Genomic DNA, 24,586 nt, shown 5'->3' on the forward strand with positions numbered 1-24,586 from the left:
AAAGTTTTGGACCAGATGAATACGAGTGAATTTCACCAAAGTATTAAATAACAGTGGCTGAAACACTTGTTGAAGCAAGGACACTTGCCTTGCACACAAAAGAGCTGTGTTGGATCCCTGCTACTCCATTCCACATGGCACCTGGAGCACAGCCAGGAGTGATTCTTAATGCAGAGCCAGTAGTAACCCCTGAGCACCACCTGATGTATTCCCTCCAAAAAACACAACAACCTTTAAACTATGTAGGCATAACCTAAGTGTCTGCCAAAATAACATTTCCCTAAATTTAAGTAATGGTATTTTATTCAGAAATATTTTTATGTATATGGCATTAACAACAGAGACACATTTTTATAGTTCAAAGTATGTGGTAGGGTGTCTTTGAGAAGCCTGTGTGTTTTTGTGGTGGGAAGTCAGAGGTTGAAGCCGAGTAGAATAAAATAAAAATAAATAGTACCAGGAACAAACAACCATATGAACATTGAGTGAAAATAAAAAATGGTGTTTAAACACCAAAACCAAAGTCAATAACAACAGAATCTATCTACAACAAGCTATGTACAGAGGGGAACAGTTACACTAGCACTCCAGGGTGGGGGGGTAAAGAAGGAAATTTTGGGACACATGCTGGGAAAAGTGGTGGAAGGAGGACAACCCTGGTGATGGGAATGGTCCTGATTCATTGTCACTATGTACCTTAAATATTACTGTGAAAGATTTGTCATTCACTTTTGCTCACAATAAAATTATTTAAAAAATAATCAAGTTACATTGGCTACTAGTAAAGAACAAAACTGGCTGAGGTTTTGGGCATGCTGATGCAGCGATATCCTTTTTTTTTTAAATAATTTTTATTTTAATTATAGTGGCTTACATATCATTCACAGTAATATTCCAGGTACATATTTACATTGAATCAGGGGAATTCCCATCACTGAATTGTTCTCCCATAACCGCTCCCATCCTGCCTCCCAGATCCTCCACTCTCCTCCCTCCCTGGGAAAACCAACTTCAATATGGAAGTCAATAATAGTTTTTCATTACATACTGGGTTGACAGTGTCTATGATTGCAACACTCATATTGCTGACACCCATGGAGTCCCAAATAATAGAAGCCAGATAGCACTAAAGTCCCATAAATCTGAACATTGTAATTATCATAAAAAATAGTAAGTTTGGGAGAACAGACAAAGGGGTTTTATTAGCAGGGAATGAAGCAATTTGAAATAATTATTAACTATGTACAAGGAGAATGTTATGGCTTCCATTGGAAAAGGTACCAAGTACCATGAACACACAACTGTGAATGACTTTATGCATGAAAATGTATGAAACTTCTATAATTACCAAACCTGCATCACTTTTTTTGAATTTAGCAGAATGAGGGCTGGAGTGGTGGTGTGGGCTGGTGTTTAGGGATTAAAAGAATGGTATTTGGGGTTTAATCCTCTCTCTGTACTCAGGAGACCAGGTGCTATAACCTGAATATATGCCAGCGGCACAAAAATCATGTGCTTTAGGTCGAAATTATCTGACAAATACCCTGAACTGATTTCAATGTACCTTGACTATTAGCTAGATGTTGAGAAATCCTTAAGAGTGAATACATTTTTTTTTTTTTTTTGCTTTTGGACCACACTCAGCAGCACTAGGATTACTCCTGACTCTGCTCTCAGAAATCACTCCTGGCAGTCTTGGGGACCATATGGGATGCTGAGGATCAAACGCAGGTTAGTCTTGGGTTGGCAGTTTACAAAGCAAATGCTCTTCCACTGTGCTACTCTTCCGACTTCCATAATACACATGTGACAGTGCTCAGGGTTTATTCCTTATTCTTCACTTAGAAATCATTCCTGGTGGACTCTTTTTTAAAATATTTTTCTTTATTTAAACATCTTGATTACAAATATGATTGTGATTAGGTTTCAGTCATGTAAAGAACACCCACATCACCAGTGCAACATTCCCTCAGCGTGATAGGTTCCATTTACATCCATGTATAGGAAAATTTCATGACTTCATCTCTCCTGACGCCTGCATAATATTTCATTGTGTATACGTACCACAGTTTCTTTAGCCATTCGTCTGTTGAAGGGCATCTTGGTTGTTTCCAGAGCCTGGCTATTGGGAATAGTGCTGCAATAAATATAGATGTGAGGAAGGATTTTTTTTATTGTATTCTTGTGTTCTTAGGGTATATCCATAGGAGTGGAATAGCTGGGTCAAATGGAGCTCAATTCCCAGATTTTGGAGGAATCTCCATATCTCTTTCCATAAAGGTTGGACTAGATGGCATTCCCACCAGCAGTGGATAAGAGTTTCTTTCTCTCCACATCCCCGCCATCACTGATTGTTCTCTTTCTTTGTGATGTGCACCAATCTCTGTGGTGTGAGGTGGTATCTCATCGTTGTTTTGATTTGCATCTCCCTGATGATTAGTGACGAGGAGCATTTTTTCATGTGCCTTTTGGCCATTTGTATTTCTTTTTTATCAAAGTGTCTGTTCATTTTTTCTCCCCATTTTTTGATTGGATTAGATGCTTTTTTCCTTGTAAACTTCTGTCAGTGTCCTATAATTTTGGTTATTAGCCCCTTATCTGATGGGGGTTGGGTGAATAATTTCTCCCACTCAGTGGGTGACTCTTGTATACTGGGCACTATTTCTTTAGAGGTGCAGAAGCTTCTCAGTTTAATGTATTCCCATCTTTTGATCTCTGCTTTCACTTGTATGAAAAGTACAGTTTCTTCCTTAAAGACGCCTTTAGTCTCAATGTCATGGAGTTTTTTTACTGACATGTTGTTCTATATACCTTATGGTATCAGGTCTAATATCAAGGTCTTTAATCCATTTGGATTTTACCTTCGTGCTTGATGTTAACTGGCGGTCTATGTTCGCTTTTTTTGCAAGTGGCTAACCAGTTCTGCCAGCACCACCTGTTGAAGAGGTTTTCCATGCTCCACTTAGGATTTCTTGCTCCTTTGTCAAAAATTAGGTAATTGTATGTCTGCGGAACAATGTCTGAGAACTGAAGTCTATTCCACTTATCTGAGGGTCTGTCTTTATTCCAATACCATGCTGTTTTGATAACTATTGCTTTGTAGTACAGTTTAAAATTGGGGAAAGTAATGCCTCCCATTTTCCTTTTCCCTAGGACTGCTTTAGCTATTTGAAGGTGTTTATTGTTCCAGATGAACTTCATAAGTGTTTGATCCACTTCTTTGAAGAATGTCATGGGTATCTTTAGAGGGATCGCAATAAATCTGTACAATGCTTTTGGGAGTATTGCTATTTTAATGATGTTAATCCTGCCAATCCATGAGCAAGCTATGTGTTTCCATTTCCGTGTGTCCTCTCTTATTTCTTGGAGCATGGCTTTATAGTTTTCTTTGTGTAGGTCCTTTACATTTTTGGTCAATTTGACTCCAAGGTATTTGAGTTTGTGCGGCACTATTGTGAATGGGATTGCTTTCTGGACTTCTTTCTCTTCCTTATCACTATTGGTGTATAAAAAGGCTATTGATTTCTGTGTGTTAATTTTGTATCCTGCCACCTTGCTATATGAGTCTATTTTTTCTAGAAGCTTTTTGGTAGAGTCTTTAGGGTTTTCTAAGTAGAGTATCATATCGTCTGCAAACAATGAGTGCTTGACTTCTTCCTTTCCAATATGGATTCCCTTGATATATTTTTCTTGACTGATCACTATAGCAAGAACTTCCAGTACTATCTTGAAGAGGAGTGCTGTTTGGGAGTGTTCCCGTTTTTTCGATTTTGTGGATGAGCCTGGCTAGGATTGGTAGTAGCTCCTCTTGAGCGATTTGAAAAAATTCATTAGTAAATCCATCTGGGCTTGGGCTTTTCTTTTTGGCAGATGTTTGATTACAGTTTCAGTTTCCTCGGTAGTGAGGAGGGTATTTAGATATGTTACATCCTCCTTACTTAAATGTGGAAGGTTATAAGTGTCCAATAATTTTTCCATTTCTTCTAGGTTTTCATGTTTTGTAGCATAAAGTCTCTCAAAGTAGTCTCTGATTACCTTTTGGATTTCTGTAATATCTGTCGTGATTTCCCCCTTTTCATTTCTAATACGGGTTATCAAATTTCTCTCTCACTCTAACTTTGTGGGTTTTGCCAATGGTCTATCAAACTTGTTTATTTTTTCAAAGAACCAACTTCTGCTTTCGTTGATCTTTCGGATTGTTTTTTGGTTTTCCACTTAATTGATTTTGCTTTCAGCTTTGTTATTTCCTTCGATCTCCCTATTTTTGGTTCCCTTTTTGGTCATTTTCTAATATTTAGGGCTACGTCATTAAGTCATTCAGGTATGCCCCTTCTTCCTTCTTGATGTGTGCTTGTAGAGCTATAAATTTTCCTCTCAGGACAGCTTTTGCTGTGTCCCCTAGATTCTGGCAGTTTGTGTCTTCATTATCATTTGTTTCAAGGAAAGTTTTGATTTCCTTTTTGATTTTATCTCAGACCCACTGGTTTTTCAGTAGCAGAGTGTCTAATTTCAGATTGTTAAAGTTTTTCTTCTGTGTGGCTTTTCAGTTCCCATCTAATTTCAGAGACTTGTGGTCAGCAAAGGTAGCCTGCAAGATTTCTATCCTCTTGATTTTATGGAGGTATATTTTATGTGTCAGCATGTAGTCTATCCTGGATAATGACCCATGTACATTGGAAAAGAATGCGTATCCAGGATTTTTGGGATGGAGTGTCCTATATATATCTACTAGTCCTCTTTCTGCCATTACTCTTTTCAGGGCTAGTATGTTTTTGTTGGGTTTCAGTCTGATTGACCTATCAAGTGTTGCACATTAGTCTCTATACTATCTCTCTGGCCCCAGAATATGCAAATTTCACTTGTGCTGCAAATTTCTACACATCTTTTCCATTGTACCTTCTTCAATAAAATCAATGGTCTTTTGCTTTATTCACAGTATAGCAGAAAAGAGAATAAATAAATCAATTGAGAGTATTATAAACAAGATTTTGAGATTATACCAATACCCTGAAACCTGTGTGTCAATATGAACTTACTGTGAAAGGAGTGTTTGGGTGATGCAATAATAAATAATTAGTCAAAATTAGTCTGTGGATATATATAATTATAGATATAGATATAGATATTCAGTGTATGCATATATTAATTTATAATTATAATTTATCAGGTATAAATAATATCTATTGGCATTATAAACACCATAATATTTCTTGCCTATGGAATAGTTACTAACAAAATATAAAGACTCTTCTATGTTCTGACACTCAATATCATTATGAAAACTTTATCAAAATTTATTATAAAACCAAATATATTTTGCCTGACTAAATAGAGAGAATATAGTCTAATAATGTGTGACAGAAGTAAAATGAGAATATGGACTAGAGAGAAAATTTAGAATGTAGTATCCTTGCCTTTCATGAGACCAAGCTATATTTATTCTTTAACACGCTATACATTCCCCTAAACCCTGGTGCTATAGTACCTGATTAGAGAGTCAGGAATAAATTATTGCACATAAGTGTCAGGTGTTATCCTAATAATAATAATAATAATAATAATAATAATAATAATAATAGAGTATAAATAGAAAATATATCTTAAACATATATCTTTAACAACTTTCTTCAAATTATTAGGGTACAAAATAATAAAATTAAACATTAAAAATATGGAGGGGCCGAAGAGATAGCATAGCGGTAGGCTATTTGCATTGCATGCAGCTGACCCAGGAGGGATCCAGTTCTATTCCCTGCATCCCATATGGTCTCCCAGCCTACCAAGGGAGATTTTTCATTGCAGAGCCAGGAGTGGAAATTGATTGGGTTCAAATAGCAAGTATTTTGGGGGAAAAATTGTCATCAGGGCTAAAGAAATAGTATAGCAGGTAAACTGTTTCTTTATATTTGACTGAACCAATTCAATCCTCAGTCATCATTATACATTTGTATTTAAAATAAAATATGTCATATAAAATCCTGATAGGCTATTTATATCTCTATTATTTATTATGTTTGTATTATTTATAAATAATAATATCTGATTACCTTCAATGGTATCTTATCACTGATGTGTTTTATTGTATAAAAATAAGGCAACTGTCTTTGCTTTTTGTTTAGTTTGCCAAATTATGGTATCTAGCATTATTTGAAAATATTTTTGATTCAATTCTATGAAACATAGGCATAGAGTAGGTTTCATTTTGGTCAACCCCTTTAAATTATTAGTCAAATGTGAGCTGCATTTTTTTAAAAACTGATAAGTCTGAACTTAGGTATTTCCAATAAAGTTTCAACCACAACAACAAAAAAAATAAAACCCACAGTGGATCTATAATAAAACAGACAATTGAAATGGCATAGAACCCTAATCTAGGTAGTGTATTATCATTTGCTCAAGATTTTATATCAGCTCAGCTAGGATGAATTGATTTTGGGTATCTAAAATAAGTTACATAGTTATTGATGTAATAATTCTGATTACCTGTATTGACATATGCTGACTGATTCTTTGGTGGACATTCCATTAAAGATTAATAATTAAAGTACTTTTCATGGTTAATAAATGAACCAAGTGTTTATCTTGGAACAAATTTTATTTCTGTAAGTACATATATATATATTGCCTCAACATATATAAGACTATCACAAGGTTAATTTAGCCAATAAATGGTAAGTAAAAAAAAAATGATGAGCAGAAAAATATCTCGTTATGAATTCTCTGGTTTCTTTTAGTAGTAAGGCTTTTCTGATCCCTGTTCTTCCTAGGTTTACATGAGTTTGTTTTTTTTTCCTTTTTTTTGGGGGGGGTTGGTTTTCTTTTTGTTTTGTTTTTGGGCCACACCCGGTGCCACTCAGGAGTTATGAGCTCAGAAATTGCTCTTTGGTTGGGGGACCATATGGGATGTAGCGGGATCAAACCATGGTTCATCCTAGGTTAGCAAATGCAAGGCAGAAGCCCTACCGCTGTGACATTGCTCCAGCACCAAAGAACTACAGATATTCTTTAAAGGACCTTTCCCATTCTAAATAGATATTCAAAATAGATTAAATAGATTAAACATAGCTATTACTTGAAATTAATTAAAATTAATAACTTGATAAATTTACTCTTCTAAAATCTCATTGAAGACAAAATATTTGTAGGATCCAAAATAGCATAAACATTTGGATATGGGTAGAGAAGAGAGAAGAAGTAGAAGCTACATTGCTTTTTATTGATAGTCATATCCTGAAGTTTGCCTGGGGAGTTTGAGTGAGAGAGACAGAGATAGAGACAGAGACAGAGAGACAGAGACAGAGAGACAGAGACAGAGAGACAGAGACAGAGAGAGAGAGAGAGAGAGAGAGAGAGATTACTTGTTAGAGAGCCAGGAGGAGGAGGCCCTTTGCTCCAGGTTTGAGAGAGGGAAAAAGAGAGAAAGGTGGCGCAAGTTGCATCTTGCTGATGATGTGTATTAAGCTCAGAGCAGCCAGAGGGACCTGGGCCTCCAGCCCTCAGCAGGCAGGCTCTGCCCAGTATTTTCCTGCCCACCCCACAACCTCAACTACCAGGACAGTAGGACAGTTGTCTATTACAAGAGTGTGTGTCCCAGTCCAATTGCCATTACAAGGGAGAAGTCATCACCCCTTAAAAATACATCGGAAGTAATTGGTTCCCTTAAATACATTAGAAATCATTTACTTATTAATTGAAATTTCCACACGGAAAATTAGTTAATATGTTATTTATGTTTCTTACTTTTAGTAAAAATATAATCTAATATAATATATAAATGTTCTATGCTATATATAAAAATCATTGAGAGTTAGAATGAATGATGAATCTGCAATGCTAGCAAAGGGAAATCTCTGCTGAAAGCAAAGGTTCACTTTCACATAGATTTTATTGAGGTGTTTTTATGCTTCTTTCAAAAAGCTTCTGGAACTAATAGCAAATTAATACTGTAAGGAGTATTTACAGGTAGTTCTGCAGTATATTAAAAAGAAATACCATTTGAGAAGTTTCTAACATATTTTGCATGAAATCTTACTAGGCTTTCTTTGATTTTCAGCTATTCTCTCCTGAGAAGAACATATTGGAAAATTTCTTGCTGATAAGTAATTTACCAAAGTGAATGAAAATATAATGGAATGTTTTATGCCTCTCTTCAGCAAATAATTCATTCATATAATTTAGTACGTGGGAGCTTAAATAGAGACAGATGGAAAAGGCTACAGTTCTCTTTTCTGGCAATAGAATGTGAATTTTAACTGGATGCTTCATTTTATTAGTATCCCTTTACCCATTAAAATACTATCAGCAAATATAATGCTATTTCTTTGTTAGTAAATCTATTATTTATGAACCATTGTAACACCTGTCCTTAAAATAACATAATAAAATGTTTTTCATAAAATATTATAAAATCCCAGTATATTTTGTTGTTGATGTAGATACATCTGGCTATGCTTGGGGAATACGTCTGGCCCTGTGCCCAGAGATCATGCCTAGAAATATCCGGAGGTCATAACTTAATGGTGTGGATCAAACCTGTAACTGTATCATGCAAAGCAAGAACTTTATTCTCTAAGCTCTCTTGGACCACAAAACTACTGGTTTTAACCAACAAAGTCAGACTTTGAAGTGGAAAATCTTTCATTACAATTTTAAATTAAATAAAAACTTTTAATAAGCAAAAAAAAAAGTGTATTTCTATATTGGTATATCCAGCTCTATAAAAACATCCTCAAGAGGTATAAAAGAAAGAGGTGTTATTTATACTGATTTAAAGTCATTTCAAAATAATTTTAACAACTAAAAGGGAAAATAAATTGCTCACAAATGAGTTTAGTATTTTCAGAATGAATATTAGAATATAAAACTACTTTCTTCTACTTACTCAAAACTCAATAAATACAACTAAAAATGATCAATATTATCTTCGTTTTAGACAACAGTGTTGCTATAGCTTTCAAGTTTATGCTATGTAAAATGTTACTGTCTACTCTCACCAATGAAGTGCCCAAGATCCTGACCCTAGATGTGATCCCTTGTCTGATATTCCTTTATTTCACCCCTCTCCCAGTATTTATATATAACAATTCTTTAATTTCTTATTTCAAGCACCATGATTTACAACACTGCTAGTGATAGGGTTCATGCATATGATATTGTATGTTTGTGTGTTTGTTTTTAGCAGGGTAAACCAGGTAATGTTTCAGGGTGATAATTCTGGGTCTGAATTCTGGAATCACTGCATTAAAAGACTTGGGGATCTGGATGGAACCCAGGTAGGCCAAAAAAACTGAATACAGTGTTTCAATAGCTTCCAATAGCATCTACCTTCCTTCATACTACATTCTCCTTGTTTTTGTTTTTGTTTTCACACAGGTAATAAATGTTGTGTCTCTAATTCTTTACATTATATTTTACAATTTTATGCAATAAAATGCCTTAAGTGAAGTAAACTTATAATTATCCTTATCCCCTCATTCCACATTCACCATAACTCTTAATGGGCAGTGACATTGAATATTCCTGGAAAACTCTACTTTCTTGTCATCTATTGAATATTTTTTGTTAGATTGGGTGTATTTTAAAGACCTTTTATGATAAGAAACTTAGAAATTAAACTTTAGTAGAGAAAAAGCATAGATATACAAAACCAATTTGAAGAGCCCCAAAACTCTACCAAGTAGCATAGTGTTTCTTCAATTTAGATATTCTCAACTATTTTTTACTTGAGACACCTTAATAGTATATTTCCCTATATACAATTTCAAAAATAAATGAAGAAAGAGTTGTTGCAACTTTAGCTAGGAAAATAATATGTTACTAAATGATCAGAATAGGAACTGGAGACAATGTACAGTGAAAAAAGCATTCATCTTGCCCAAATCTGGCCCAAGTTATATGTGTGGCAGTCCAACTGGTTTCCCAACACTGCCTGGAGTGTATGGAGAGCCAAGAGTACAGGCTGGTGGCTCAAAAAAAGATTTAAGGGGCTGGAGAGATAGCACAGCGGTAAAGCGTTTGCCTTGCATGCAGAAGAATGGTGATTTGAATCCCGGCATCCCATATGGTTCACCGAGCATTCCGGGGATGATTTTTGTTTGTTTTTTATTGAGCCACACCCATTTGAAGCTCAGGGGTTACTCCTGGCTAAGCACTCAGAAATTGCCCCTGGCTTGGGCGAACCATATGGGACGCCTGGGGATCAAACCGCTTTCCTTCCTTGGCTAGCGCTTGCAAGGCAGATACCTTGCCTCTAGCGCCACCTCGCCGGCCCCATCTTCTGAGCGTAGAGCCCAGAGTAGACCCTGAGTGAGGCTGGGTGTGACCCCAAAAAAACCAAACCCCCCCCCCAAAAAATTTAAATGTCAATTTATTTTTATTTTGATGTTTTATTATCTATTTTATTTATTTTAATGTTATATACTATCAAAAGTAATGATATCTAAAAATAAATTATATTCTGTAGAGTGCATATACTATTTATTAAAAAGAAGAAGGTATCCAGTTTTTTATAAAATTAATATAAAATGAATTGGATTTCATTTTTCTAAAAAAATTATTAACATTTTTGTTTTTATTACTTTTTATTAACTTTTTGTTTTTATTATTACATTTTATTATTATTTTATTACATTTTTATTAAGTGTTATTAAGTTAAAATATTTTTAACTTATAATCACTACACACAAGTATTTATTACAATTAGCCCCATCTCTTAGGAAAATATTCTTCAGAACAATCTGATACATCACTGTAAAACATTTGTCTTTGAAATAAAATACATTGTCTTTTAAGACTATCAAAGAAAGGACAGTCTTTTAAGACTACCAAAGATGTTTTGCATAGTTCGTACAAACTATAGATCAAACCAGATTTCAATTTTTATAGAAACCTGATATCTGGTAAATTTTTCTTACCTCTTATCTAATTCTCACTCTTAAATTCTACCACTCAGCACATCCTTCATTTCACCTATACAGTGAAAAATGTATATGCTCAATTTTATTAAGCATCCAAATATATTTAATTAGCTCTGGTAATAGTAATAATAAAGCCATAACAGATAGAAAATGATGATGTGATTTTTAAACCACTACAAATAGTAATTTATGCAAAGAAAATGAATTCAATTTGATTCTTTATACAAATGAGAAAATGATTGAAGATTTAAACTATTTGTCAATTTTGCTCTTCCTTCATTCAGTTTTTTATAAATCAATTTTTAAAGTTCAAATTTTTATGGGCTCTGATCCTAACAAACAAAACTGAAAAAATATCTTATCAGACTTTGGTTGCTCTAGTGATAAACCATCTGTTTATACCAATGTAATTTTATTTTTTGGAAGATTTGAATTAAGGAGGATTTGAAAATTCTCCAACTTGTTTTCCATCATTCTATTTGTTAAAGAACTGTTAGTTTTAAAAAGGAAGTTATGATTACTATAGGAGCTTTATAACTTATCTAATATTTTCAGATGAAATTTGAAAAATGAAATATGAAAATGAATTGCTGAGGCTGGAGAGGTGGATCTAGAGGTAAAGCATATGCTTTGCAAGCATTACCCTAGGACAACCACGGTTTGATCCCCCAGTATCCCATATGGTACACCCCAAGCCAGGGTCAATGTCTGAGTGCATAACCATGAATAACCTCTGAGCATCAAATAGGTGTGGCCCCCCAATAAATGAATTGCTTTATATTATCATTAAAAATTTCTTTTGATAAGAAGTGAACATGGGTCAGAGTGGTGCTCAATGCTGGAATACTCATGTATATATGAGGTCATGAGTTTAAAATCTTGTACTTCATGATACTCTGACTGCTAAGTGAGGAGTACAACAAAAATACAACATTTGTGGGTCCCAATGAGTAACACTGTATAAAGTATGAGACTTACCAATAGTAAAATAAAAGCAAGTTTAAAATGAATTTTTTAAATGAAAGGAAAAAAGATCAAATTTAGCAAAATAAGCATGGAACCAACTCAGAATCTGATTATCTAGGGTAAAATAATTCTTATGTCAGACAAAATATAAAAGATGATAAGATATATTAGGGACTTTTATATAAAGAATAAAGGACCAGCAATCAACATACATAATGTATGTTAAAGCAATAGGTGCCAAATTAACATGCTTTAAAAAGTATTAGAAAACTTCTATTAAGCCTGAAATGAGATATTAATAGTGACTCTATTGGTATAGGAGATTTTAGTAAGCTACTCAAATCATTGACCAGGTAAATCCATTGAAACATCAACAAAGAAACCCAATCTTAAATGAAGAATTTGGGGCCTAATAGATGGTATTCTCTGTGCCCTCTAAACTGAAGGCACATTCTTCTTTAGTGCAAACTCCCTACCGACTGTGCTATTGGTCCGGCCCCTTTTCTCAATATATTTATAACTAGATACTCCAGTGAGATTAAAAACACAATTTTGAGACTTTCTTAGGCAATGATTTCTATGTAGTTTATGGTATAGCTGTAGCAGTATAGTATGTTATGTTATGTTATGTTGCTATGTTTGTTATGTTAGTTATGTTATATTGTGATGTGATGTGATGCGATACTATGTTATGTTATATATATATACTAATATATATATATATATATTAGTATGTTATAATTGTACTCCTGGTTTGATACTCCAAGGATCATAAAATACACACATAAATAGATAAAAGTCCATAAGATTTGTTATGACAATTTAATTATGTTAAATACCTTTCCAAAAGGAAATAAAGTAAATTGTGTACTCATCAATTATCGTCAAGTTAGAGGGTTATTTCATAAGATGTGTTATAGGCACAACACACAGAACTTCCTTAACTACTTCAATAATGAACTTAGTCTTACTTTCATAAACTAGTTGCTTAAAAGTTATTAGCTATTAAATAGATAACTAAAGCAAAAAATATATCAGTATATAAGAATATGGTATATTGTTAACAGTACATAACTACAAAAAGTAAATAATAAGTGCTTAAAACTCTTAACTGAAATCAAATGTTTAATCAATAAAATCATTTTAATAAAATTTAAAAATAATCTTGACTCTAAATTTTTTATAAAAGTAAAGAAAGGTGCCAGAGTGATAGCACAGCAGTAGGACCTTTGCCTTGCAAAAGGCCAACCCGGACAGAGCTGGGTTCAATTCCTGTTATCCCAAAACTGCCAGTAGCAATTTCTGAGCACAGAGCCAGGAGTAACCCCTGTGTGCCGCCGGGTGAGGCTCCAAAACAAACAAACAAACAAACAAACAAACAAAAAGAGTAAAGAAAAGTACATAATATAAACATTTAAATGTATAAATACTTTTGTTTGCACAGACCAACCAGGTTTGATCCTAACTTGCTAGGATTAATTTTAAAGTGCAGAGAGAGGAGAACCCCTGGGAGTCACCTGGTTTGGCCCCCAAAACAAAGAAACAAAAGGACAAAAGAATTGCAAGTTCCTGCATAGGCATTTTACTATTCTGCAATACAAAGACATCTTTATTATTCTGTAACAGTTACAGCATCTTAAATTTATTAAACATTCCTTTTTCATAAACCTCCCAATTTTGTTAAATTTACTGCCTGAAAATTTCTGATTGCCCAATGCAGATAATAGAATCCCCTCCAATTCTGCACCCAAGTCTTTTATCTACAAATAGTTTCAAAAGCCAATCTAATAATTATTTCAAAAAAAATCAGAATATTGATTGTCTTTCGTATGATTCAGTGTACGTTATAATGTCAAAAGCTTGTGAAAAATTCAAATATCACATTTAATTAATTTGGACATCCAGCCATACTATCATCAAGTTCATTAATGTTCATTAGGTAGAATTACATTTGGTCAATTCCTGTCTAGAAAAATTGTGTTGGTGGTACTTAGTGCTAAGAGCTTCTTTGGTTTTAAATATATAATTTATCATAGTTCCTGTACCCAAAAGAATAGTCAATTGTCAGTCACTTTATAACAATGTAAAAAGATAAAAAAAAATGTTTAAATAACCTTTTTTTAATTAAAGGAGCCTCACCTTACTTCAGCAAAATATTAGATTTGTTCTTGCAAATAAAATCATCTCTTATATATAAGCTTGTAATAGCATTGAATCCTTTTGTTGTAGCCATCCATCCAATTATGCAAAATGCTATTTACTCATTATTTTTAGGATTGTACAAATTAATATTTAGCTTGACATCTTTTCTAATCTTAGATTTCCAACTCAACTAGTTTAAATTAATATTAAAATTAGATGTAAGACAGAATGTATGTAGTGATATACCATATATTTTACATATATTGATAATATATTCAATTTGTAACTTCTATTTTATTCTATTATAGAATATATATAGAAAATATAGTTTCTCTCCTGTGCCTGTCAACTAGAGGCAGCTGAAGAGTGTGGCCAAACCGCTTCGCTTCCTGGCGGCGCACACTTTCTAACCAATGAACCCCACCACAACATGCAGAAAAAACCAACTACACACATGACAATGGGGAAACCTCGTAGGTAAACACCATGCACAGAGAATGAAGACGTTAGCTCAGATGACCTAAAAAAATCCAACCATCTTATTAACCTCTAAGATAAAGAACTTAAAATAGAAATATGGAAGATGTTTGTAGAACTCAAAGAAAGCATAGATCGATCTGAACAGATCACAAAGACAGAAATCAGAAAACTGCAAACTGAAATAACAGATCAGACAAACATGGTAGCTCAACTGAAAACCTCAGTGGATGGCCTCGCCAGCAGGGTAATAGCAGCTGAGGAGAGAATCAGAGTACTGGAAGATGTGATGCAAAAAAACTCAACACAACAGAAGAAATTGGAAAAGAACCTTAATACAAATGATCAGGCAATGGAAAAAGTACTCAAGGAATGCGAACAGATGAAAATAGAAGTCTTTGATAAACTCAACAGAAACAACATAAAAATCATTGGAGTCCCAGAGACCCAGGTAGGAGATCCCCAGGAAGAATCAACTGTCAAAGACATCATCAAAGAGATACTCCCAGAGTTAAAGACTACATGCAATCAAATCCTGCATGCCCGAAGAGTACCAGCTAAAAGAGACCCAAAGAAAAACACCTCAAGACACATCCTCGTTACAATGACAAATCCCACAGATACAGATAGAATACTAAAAGCAGCAAGATCAAAAAGGCAAATTACATTCAAAGGAGCATCCATAAGACTTATCTCAGACATGTCACAAGAAACTCTCAAGGCCATAAGACAGTGGTGGGATATTGTAACAAGACTGAATGAAATGAATGCCTCACTGAGAATCTGCACCCAGCCCGACTCACGTTCAGGTTGGAAGGAAGGATACATAGCTTCATGGATAAATAACAGCTCAGAAAGTTCACAGATAAAAAACCAGACTAATCTACTTTAAGACTAGAGAGACCAACAAACACAGCAAACTTATCTACAAAGATGACATTAAATCCTACGACAATCATCTCCCTCAATGTCAATGGATTAAATTCACCAATTAAAAACCAAGTGTGGCAAAATGGGTCAAAAATATGTATGCAACATTCTGCTGCCTAAAAGAAACACACCTGAATAGTCAGAACAAACATATTCAAAATCAAAATCAAAGTAAAGAACACTTTAAAAATGCTGGGGTGACTATATTAATATCTGATGACACCAAATTTATACTCAGAAATGTGGTATGGGACTAAGATGGGCACTATGTACTAATCAAGGGATATATGCAACAGGAAGAAATCAGACTATTAAATATATATGCACCCAATGAGAGACTAGCAAATTATCTAATACAGTTACTGACAAATATGAAAGAAGACATTAATAATAACACAATAATTGTGGGAGACCTCATCATGGCACTATCAACACTTGATAGGCCAACCAGATTGAAACCCAACAAAAACACACTAGCCCTGAAAAGAGTAATGGAAAAAAGAGGAATAGTAGATATATATAGGACGCTCCATCCAAAAAAACCTGGATACACATTATTCTTTAATGTATATGGGTCATTCTCCAGGATAGAGTACATGTTGACACATATAATATACCTCCATAAAATCAAGAGGATAGAAATCTTGCAGGCTACCTTTGCTGACCACAAAGCCAGAAATTAGATGTGAACTACAAAGGGACACAGAAGAAAAACTGTAAAAAATGGAAATTAAACAGCTTGCTACTAACCAGTGGGTCTGAGATGAAATTAAAGAGGAAATCAAAAATTTCCTGGAAACAAATGATAATGACAACAGTAACTGTAAGAACATATGGGACACAGCAAAAGCAGTCCTGAGAGGAAAATGTATAGCTTTGCAAGCACAGATCAGGAAGGAAGAAGAAGCCTACCTGAATAGCTTAATGACGCAGCTCAAAAAATTAGAGAAAATGACCAACAAAAGGAACCAAAATTAGGGAGACAGAAGGAAATAACAAAGCTGAAAGCAAAACTCAATTAATTGGAAAACCAAAAAAACAATCCGAAAGATCAACAAAAGCAGAAGTTGGTTCTTTGAAAAAATAAACAAGATTAATAGACCATTGGCAAAATTCACAAAGAAAGACAGAGAGAGAGAAACCTGATAACCCATATTAGAAATGAAAGGGGGAGATCATGACAGATATTTCAGAGATCCAAAGGGTAATCAGAGACTACTTTGAGAAACTTTATGCTACTAAACATGAGAACCTAGAAGAAATAGATAAATTCCTGGAAACTATTAACATTCCACAGTTAAGTAAGGAGGATGTAGCATATCTAAACACCCCCATCACTACTGAGGAAATTGAAACTGTAATCAAATAACTACCTAAAAAAGAAAAGCCCAAGCCCAGATGGATTTACTAATGAATTTTTCAAACCTTTCAAGAGGAGCTACTACCAATCCTAGCCAGGCTCTTCCATGAAATTGAAAAAATGGGAACACTCCCAGATGCTTTTATAAAGTCAAAATCACCTTGATACCAAAACCAGACAGAGATGCTTCCAAAAAAGTAAATTACAGACCAATATCCCTGATGAATGCAGATGCGAAGATCTTCAACAAAATCCTGGCAAATAGGATCCATTGCATCATCAAGAAGATCATACACTATGACCAGGAATGCAAGGATGGTTTAACACCTGTAAATCTATCAACATCATAAACAAGAAAAATAAAAATCACATGATCATTTCAATAGACGCAGATAAAGCATTTGATAAGGTCCAATACCCATTCTTGATCAAAACTCTCAGCAAGTGATGAATGAAAGGAACCTCTCTCAATCTAGTTGAAGCCATCTACCACAAGCCAATGGCAAATATTATCCTCAATGAAGAAAAACTAAAAGCCTTTCCTCTAAAGCCTGGTACAAGACAAGGCTGTTTACTCTCACCACTCGTCTTCAACATAGTACTGAAAGTGCTTGCTATAGCTATCAGGCAAGAAAAATATATCAAGGGAATCCAGAATGGAAAGCAAGAAGTCAAGCTCTCACTGTTTGCAGACAACATGACACTCTACTTAGAAAACCCTAAAGACTCTACCAAAAAGCTTCTAGAAACAATAGACTCATATAACAAGGTGGCAGCTACAAAATTAAAACACAGAAATCAATGGAATTTTTATACACCAATAATGATAGGGAAGAGATGGACATCCAGAAGGCAATCCATTCACATTAGTGCCACACAAACTCAAATACCTTGGAGTCAACTTGACCAAAGAAGTGAAGGACCTACACAAAGAAAACTAGAAAGCCCTGCTCCAAGAAAAAAGAGAGGACACACGGAAATGGAAACACATACCCTGCTCATGAATTGGCAGGATTAACATCATTAAAATGGCAATACTCCCCAAAGCATTATACAGATTTAATGCGATCCCCTTAAAAATACCCATGACATTCTTCAAAGAAGTGGATCAAACACTTACGAAGTTCATCTGGAACAATAAACACCCTCGAATAGCTAAGCACTCCTAGGGGAAAAAAATGGGAGGCATTACTTTCCCCAAATTTAAACTGTACTACAAAGCAATAGTTATCAAAACAGCATGGTATTGGAATAAAGACTGACCCTCAGATCAGTGAAATAGGCTTGTGTTCTCAGAAAAAGTTCCCCAGACATACAATCACCTAATTTTTGACAAAGGAGCAAGAAATCCTAAGTGGAGCAGGGAAAACCTCTTCAACAAGTGGTGCTGGCAGAAATGGTGAGCCACTTGCAAAAAAAAGCGAACATAGACCTCCAGTTAACATCATGTATGAAGGTAAAATTCAAATGGATTCAAGACATTGAAATCAGACCTGATACCATAAGGTATATAGAACAACATGTCGGTAAAACACTCCATGACATTGAGACTAAAGGCATCTTCAAGGAGGAAACTGAACTTTCCAAACAAGTAGAAGTAGAGATCAACAGATGTGAATACATTAAGCTGTGAAGCTTCTGCACCTCAAAAGAAATAGTGCCCAGGATACAAGAGCCACCCACTGCGAGGGAGAAACTATTTTCCCAACACCCATCAGATAAGGGGCTAATATCCAAAATATATAGTGCATTGACAGAACTTTACAAGAAAAAATCACCTAATCCCATCAAAAAATGGAAAGAAGAAAAGAATATATACTTTGATAAAAAAGAAATACAAATGGCCAAAATGCAAATGAAAAAATGCTCCTCATCACTAATCATCAGGGAGATGCAAATCAAAACAATGATGAGATACCAACTCACACCACAGAGATTGCATCACAAAGAATGAGAACAATAAGTGCTGGTGGGGATGTGGAGAGAAAAGAACGCTTTTTCTGGGGGTTGGGGCACACCCGTTTGATTCTCAGGATTTATTCCTGGCTAAGCGCTCAGAAATTGCCCCTGGCTTGGGGGGAACATATGGGACACCGGGGGATCGAACCGTGGTTCTTACTTGGCTAGCGCTTGCAAGGCAGACGACCTTACCTCTAGCGCAACGTCGCTAGCCCCAAATATTTTGTTTTGTTTTGTTTTGTTTTTTATTTTCTTTGGTGGTGTCACACCCGGCTGTGCTCAGGAGCTACTCCTGGCTCTATGCTTGAGAAATCACTCCTGGCAGGCTCGGGGACCAGATGGGATGTTGGGATTCCAACGACTGTCTTTCTGCATGAAAGGCAAATGCCTTACCTCCATGCTATCTCTCCAGCCCTGAAAAGAACTCTTATCCAGTGCTGGTGGTAATGCCGTCAGTCCAATCTCTATGGAAAGCGATATGGAGATTTCTCCAAAATCTGGAAATTGAGCTCCCATTAGACCCAGCTATTCCACTCCTAGGGATATACCCTAAGAACACAAGAGTACAACACAAAAACCCCTTCCTCACACCTATATTTATTGCAGCACTATTCACAATAACCAGGCTCTGGAAACAACCAAGATACCCTTCAACAGATGAATGGCTAAAGAAAATGTGGTACATATACACAATGGAATATTATGCAGCCATCAGGAGAGATGAAGTCATGAAATTTTCCTATACATGGATGTACATGGAATCTATTTTGCTGAGTGAAATAAGTCAGAGAGAGAGATGCAGAATAGTCTCACTCATCTATGAGTTTAAAGAAAAATAAAAGTCATTTTTGCAACAATCCTCAGAGACAATGAGAGGAGGGCTGGAACTTCCAGCTCACTTCATGAAGCTCATCACAAAGAATTGTGAGTGCAGTTATAGAAATAACTACACAGAGAACTACCATAATCATGTGAATGAATGAGGGAACTGGAAAGCCTGTCTGGAATACAGGTGGGGGTGGGGGGGATGGAGGGAGATTTGGGACATTGGTGGTGGGAATGTTGCACTTGTGATGTGGGTGTTCTTTACTTGATTGAAACCTAATCACAATCATATTTGTAATTAAGATGTTTAAATAAAGAAAAAAATTTAAAAAATATATAGTTTAATAATTTTGCCAAGTGTTATATAAAAGAATATATTTTTCTCTCTTCACATAGAAGATACCTATACTATATTATACTTTGTTTGGAAAATGTTTATTTTCTCCCATTATTAGATAAAGATTTAAAATGATTATTTTTGTTGAATTTACATATAAATATAAAAACACTTTTTAGTACAATGTCTATTTAATTGTCAGTTCTGTTAAATGAAAAAGTAAACGTTGCTATTATATTCTCTGGAATCTAACCAAGGCAATCCCAAAGCTGGATATATACACAAACAAAAGTGAAACAGTATGAGGAAAAACTCAAATTATTTTCTCTTAAAAATAGTCATCATTCTTAACTGTAGTTCTTGATTGATGTGTTTATTATACATATTTTAGTGAAAGTTATGGCATGATGCCTTTATATAATCCCAAACCAAAAAAAATTTACTGAATTAAAAAAAAAAGCAATGATGAAATCTGAACAATAGTGCAGTGGATAAGGCAAATAGTGCAGTGGGTAAGGCATTTGCCTTGAACATGGCTGATGCAGCTTCACTCTCCAGCTCCACATGTGGTCCCTAAGAATCAACAGGAGTGAACCCTCAGGGCAGAGCCTAAAGTAAGCTCTGAGCTCCACTGGTGTTATTCCCCAAAAGAATAAAATTCATGATGAACTTAGAGATTTGCAATATAATAGTCATATTTTATTTATTTAAGCCTAGCAAAAAAGCATAATAAAGACTAGCAACAGTCATATGTAAATAACATACTATCTTTCCAACTTTCCAAGATTTCCTATTTGCAGAATGTCAAACACAAATTACAAGATATAAAAAAAACTACCTTAATGAGTAATGAGGATAGTAATAGATTTCTTTTTTAATTACAAACCAATAGTTGAGGAGCCGGAGAGTTAGCGGAGCAGGAAAGACCCGGGTTTTATTCTTGGTATCCATATGGCCCTCCAAGCCCGCCAGGAGTCTTTTTTGAGGGAAGAGCTGCCAGTGGTAACCCCTGAACACCTCCTGGTGTGGTCCAAAAATAAATAAACAAACATATTTGACATATGTGTTTAAATGTTTAAAATATAAATAGCACTAAGAGGGGATAAGTATGTAGTAGTAGTAGTAGTATTAGTAGTAGTAGTAGTAGTAGTAGTAGTAGTAATAGTAGTAGTAGTAGTAGTAGTAGTAGTAGTAGTAGTAGTAGTAGTAGTAGTAGTAGTAGCAGCAGTCGTAGTAGTAATATCAAATCAAAAGAATTAGGGTGAGGCCATTTTTGATCCAGAAAAGCAAAGGGTTCCTCTATTTGTCCTAGTCAATCTGGTCACATAGAAGTTGATGATCAGGTTCCCAACCACTCTTGCACCAGATCCCCTACATGAGTGTGAAAATGAACATCAGATATGCACCCTGTAATATTTTGCTCAAGATAGACTAAGGAGTTCCATGCATGCCCTCTTGCAGCAGTTTAAGCAACAGTGCAACAACTGTATCCCATTCACCTACACATTCTAACGGCTGGAAATGAAGGAAGATAGACTGCTAATATTGTCAATGATTATCACCATTAACTATCTATGAGATCAGGCTTACTCTTTAAGCCTGTATCCTCCCTTTGACACATACCTTTCACACTTTTTTTATATAAATTTTTTTGTTCATTTATACTGTGGTGAAACCTGTGTTCTCTCCTGAACCTGTATTTCTAGTTTTCCCTTAAACATATGTTTCTATTCAGAATAAATTTGTCACAAATACAAAAATAGAAAATAAATACATAAATGCAGAAGAGATGGAAGCTCACCTGTTTAATGTACAAAATCCCAATATCTGTCTGAGTTCAGTGTTCAATTCTAGCTCAAACTCAACATCCAGTATCCCTTATAAACAGCCTATGGATCAAAAGCATGTGCCTCTAAATTATCACCAAGGTCCTGTACAAGTGTGAGAATAATTACTACTTATGTGTTAATTTTATGGTGCTGCTCACCCTCCTAGATTGTCTGGGAATTGTTCAAGGTTGATTGATCGCAACAATGACATGCTAAGCAGGGGAGATGGGAAGAAGGAACTCGACAATTTCAACGTAAGTCAACAAAAGTTCAGAGAAATTACTAATGATATCAGACATGTGTGAATAATATTATAGGACTACAAACAGCATATTAACAAAAGAAAATATAAAGATCATACAATTTGAGCAATTGATTGAGGTCTGGGTTTTGAGAAAATACAATACAGCTTATGTTTGGGTACATTAAAATTACAAAATGAACATACTTCAATAAGGAAGAGATATTTGTAACAAAACATAACTGAAAACATAACTGAACTCTCATGTGACCTATTTATTCCACTTTTTGGCATCTATCCCTAAAATACAAAAACATTACTTAAAAGGAATGTATAAATATTCATTTTTACCTGTCCTTAATAGTCAAAAAGAGAGTAACACAAATGTCAAAAACAGATTAATGAATCTAGAAATCGTGGCTTATAATGTAATAAATTATTGTGCATGTATAACAAAATATAAAATCATAAAACTTTATGCTATATGAATATAATTAGAAATTATAGTTAGCATATAATCTGTCATATGTGGAATAAATAGTCAAAATAAGATACAGTACTGAATAATAACAGATTCTTGACATTGAAACATAAAAGAAATGACCAAATATTGTAGTTAAAATTTGGGAGGACCAGATTACCTAAGATATAGGGACTGTGGAAGTAATGATAAATTTAGCATTAATGTGTTTGGTGATTTTGTATAATTATATCATACATTTTCATACTATTGTTACCCTCTCAAGTGATAATTGAGATACTTTAATATAAAACGAAAAGAAATATTAGATATTTGTCACTATTATGTGTATGATATTTTTAAGATTAAAGTGATCAATAGATATAGGTGAAATATAAAGGTGAGCAAATTGCAATAATTATTACATTCTTCCTTTGTGTATTACAGAGCAGCTGACTCAGATTAAGTTTATGCATTATCAAGGTAATATAAAAGTAAAATGCATGGGGAGCATCTTCAGAAAGAGATTTAATTCAGATCATATCTTCATCTATGTATACAGTGATTTTTGTCTAAATTTCTTATTGTTATTTAGTAGTGTGTCACATATATACATAGACAATTTCCAATTTGGGGCACTAAGCAATCTATCCTAAGGATACCCTAAATGCATCATGATAAAAATTTCATTTTCATATTTATCAAATAGTTTACCCAATATGTTTTTTGATTTCCACAATTTAGAAATTAGATGTTAAATTTCCTCACCAAGAACATAACTCAGAAAGTCTTATGGAAACTATGTTTTTCTTCCTACAAAGGCAATCTATGGGTCCCTCTCTATGGATACTAGGAATAGGAGGTATAGAGATATAGAATTGAAAAATGTGAGGTAGCATGTTCCCTCCTAGTCGTTCTTAGGAAAAAATGAAATTATTATTTTTGTTTGTTTTTGTTTTTGTTTTTGTACCACAACCATAGATGCTCAGGAGTTACTCCTGGCTATGCACTCAGGAATTGTTCCTGGCTTGGGGGGACCATATTGGACGTCAGAAGATCTAACCACAGTCCATCCTAGGCTAGCACTTGCAAGGCAGACTCCTTCTCTAGCACCACCGTTCAGGCACCAATTATGTTTTAATATTATATAGGCATACTCTTAATATGTAGCTTAAAATGTCTGAGTCTTACGTTAAAGCAATCATATAAATGCATATTATTTTCTTGAACCACATATTAATTTTTTATTTATCTAGATTTTTCATCTAAAAATCAAGCATTTTTGTTGTTTTTGAATTCTTTAATTAGTTTATTTTGATATTCAGTTAGCAGGATATAATACAATAAGATAAAATCTGATAAAAAAAGAGAAAAAACAAGTAATTATCATAATAAATAAGCAATGGAAAAAACTGCAGCTATAGGAAATGATTCACTCTGATCCTTTATATTCTGTTTTATTCTAGCTTTATCATAAAATGTTGAATGTGTTATGAAAGATGATTTTCTAATCTAATATTTCCCTATTTAATATCTATATCATTATCTCAAATATATTTTGGATATCAAAAAGTGTAATTTGGACTTATTAATTTTAATAGTTATTCTATTCCATAGTAAAGATTCAATTATAAAAAATAAAAAATTTTGTACTACTAAAACTTATAGATATTTAAGGAAAAAATATATATTTTTCTCTAATGGCATTTTAAGTAAAAATTCCAGCACATCCTTTTTTTGATTAAATAAAAGCTCAGATATTTAGTGTGGTCTCTTACTAACTTTCTCTCATGTAAACTCAAGATTATCTTGCACTCCCATTGTCAATTGGCTTACCCTTGGTTCAGTCTCCTTGCCTGAGTGAAGTATTTGAGAACAAAACAATACAATAAAGCCACCATTTTGAACAATATCAATAGAATTAGTGGATATATATGCTCATTAAATAATGTATAAGTGTCAAATACTGTATGATCTAACTTCAAAAGGTAAAGTATTGAAACAAATTTATAAATTAAATAAATTATGTACATTCTCAGACTAAAAGAATCAAACTGCAATTACCATAAATATGGTGGAGCATTATATGGATAAAAAAAAGTTACAGGGGAATAGTGCTTTGTTATTGAATGAAAATTAGAATT

This window comes from Suncus etruscus, chromosome 8 (genome assembly GCF_024139225.1).
Source record: "Suncus etruscus isolate mSunEtr1 chromosome 8, mSunEtr1.pri.cur, whole genome shotgun sequence".
Taxonomy (NCBI): domain Eukaryota; kingdom Metazoa; phylum Chordata; class Mammalia; order Eulipotyphla; family Soricidae; genus Suncus; species Suncus etruscus.